The 2,500-nt window shown below is 53.8% G+C and overlaps 1 non-coding gene across 1 annotated transcript; it reads right to left on the bottom strand.

Moving 5' to 3' along the window:
• Nucleotides 1-716: 716 nt before the first annotated feature.
• On the bottom strand, nt 717-871 carry LOC143432087 (5.8S ribosomal RNA). Its single transcript, XR_013102894.1, has one exon. It is a non-coding gene; the product is annotated as a 5.8S ribosomal RNA (ribosomal RNA).
• Between the last annotated feature and the right edge of the window lie 1,629 nt (nt 872-2,500).

The following is a 2,500-nucleotide window of genomic DNA, read 5'->3' as shown; positions in this document are numbered from 1 at the left end:
GTCCGCGCGAGAGATCTTTTCTTCCCTCGCGGAAACATGGTATACACACGCGCGGAGAGAACAGAGAGAACGGGTTATTCTGATCGAACACCCTGGGGCTGTACGAGGAGAACTTCGAACGATCGGATGCGCATCATCGTCCCTCGCGTTACGACGATGTCGCTCTCTCTCTCTTGTATATCTCTTCTCTCTCGACCGAGAATTCTCCCTCGGTCTTGCGGCGTGAAAAAAACAATTCATTTTAAACGACGTCGAGCGCGCGGCATGTTCGTATCGTGCGCTAAAGGCGGGGCGAAGGCGATGCGTGTGGCGGGTGTGCGAATTCGGAACGCGGAACAAAATCGGCGATCGAAACACGAAGCGGTTCCCGTGGGCGGTCGTCCGTTTAACGGACGACTCACGACGCCACGAAGAACTCACGCGAGTTCGTGATCGACGCACCGTCGAGTTCCGTGAACGCGTTTACGCACGCCGCACGCGCACACACACGTTGCCAATCGCGGATTGCCTCGGCACGGCCACAGACGACTCGGACGAACGTCCAACGATCGCTCGTACGTCGCGTATCGCTCCTCTTCCTCCCTTTCTCGGTGCCGCCCGAACTCAGAAACGTTCGTAATTTAATTCGAGAATGAACGACGGCGGGCAGATTCGAGCACCGTAGGGAAAGAAAGATTCGACGAAACGCAACGCAAGCAGTATTCTGGTTACGTGAACGACCCTCAGCTAGGCGTGGTCCAGGAATTGTATCCGTGGACCGCAATGTGCGTTCGAAATGTCGATGTTCATGTGTCCTGCAGTTCACACGTTGACGCGCAATTAGCTGCGTTCTTCATCGACCCACGAGCCAAGTGATCCACCGTTCAGGGTAATCGTATATGTATATTTTATTGATCTTTGAGTCTCTTGGTACTAAAGTTCGAACAAGTCGATACCCAAACGTCCCCGGTGAAAGAGACGCGGGCGTCGCCGAACGGAGTTCGAGGCGACACGATATATCGGTCCTACGGATGAAACGCATACGCCGATGGTTCGCGCGTAAGGTCTCCCTCAAAGTTACGAAAAAATGCACGCGCGCGTCCAGGTGCGAAGAGAAAAAAAAAAATCCCTTCAAAAATTCGTTAGGACTCCTCCGCGTACCAGCAGCCTCGAGGCGGTCTTTTACCTCCCGGCAACGCGAAGCGAGCATAAACTGTTCGAGCTCGCAACGGCGGGATTACAGACTCTCGACAACGAGGACAACGGGCAACGGCGGAATCGTCCCCTCTGGAACGAACGTGCGCGTCGAACTGAGAAGAAAAAAGACCAAACACCCAGCGGCGTATTGCTTTCGAGATCGACAAGACGCTCTCTCGTTCGGGTGAACATAACAATGTTATCATCGATGGGACACACTCGTCGTCTTCGCGCACAGTCTCGAGGCGGTCTATAAGAGTTTTCCCCGGCAACACGAAGCGAGTATAAAATTATTCGATCTCGCAACGGCGGGTTTTTCTCAGACTCTCGACAACGAGGCTTGGGCGCGAGCGACGGAATCGTCCCCTCCGAACGAACGAACGACGACGACGGTCTCTTCAAAATTCCAATACCACCCAGTCGTGTCGATTCCAACAAGGCTCAGGTAAACGAAAAAAAAATTCGTACATTCGTTAGGACGCTCCACACCGTTCGCCCAACCACACAGCCTCGAGCGGTCTATATTTTTCCCGACAACGCGAAGCGAGCAAGTAAAGTTCGATCTCGCAACGGCGGGTTTCAAGACTCTCGACAACGAGGTTATGGGTGTGGACGGCACGGAACGGAACGGGTCCCCTCTGAGCTGAACGGCACAATTCTGGGAGTGGGAAAACGGCAAAGTGCCAGCGGCGTATTGCTTTCTGAAAAAATGGCAAATAAAAAAGCGGACCCGACGAGTTCTCGATTACGAGAACTCGAGGGGTCCGCTAATGTACCGTAAACACCGATCGGGTAAATGTAAAAAAAAATTCGTTAGAACGTTCGCCGGTTGTACAAGCCTCGAGAAGCGGTCTATACGTTCACCCGACGACACGAAGCGAGCATAAAATGATTCGAAAGCTCGCAACGACCGCTGGGCGCGTCTTAGACTCTCGACAACCGAGGCTATTACCGACGAATCGTCCCCTCCGAAAGGAACGGTACGATCGACCATCTTCAACAGGTTACGCGCGACGACACCACGCACGCTCCATGCACGAATTCGAAGTCGACGACACGCGCGCGTTCGGGTAAAGATTCGTTGGGACTCGCCGGTTGCAAGCCTCGAGAAGCGGTCTATATTTACCCGGACGACACGAAGCGAGCGTAAATGATTCGTAAGAGCTCGCAACGGACGCTGGGTGTTTCAGACTCTTCGACAACGAGGCTGTGCAGCGACGAATCGTCCCCTCCGAACGGAACGGTACGATACGATCGACTTGAACAGGTTACGGCGCGACCACACGCTCTCACGATAATTCGTGAAGTCGATACGAAGCGGGCC

This window comes from Xylocopa sonorina, unplaced genomic scaffold (genome assembly GCF_050948175.1).
Source record: "Xylocopa sonorina isolate GNS202 unplaced genomic scaffold, iyXylSono1_principal scaffold0024, whole genome shotgun sequence".
In the NCBI taxonomy this organism is placed as follows: domain Eukaryota; kingdom Metazoa; phylum Arthropoda; class Insecta; order Hymenoptera; family Apidae; genus Xylocopa; species Xylocopa sonorina.
The sequence above is the reverse complement of the archived record's forward strand: the minus strand, read 5'-3'. Positions and strand labels throughout refer to the sequence as shown.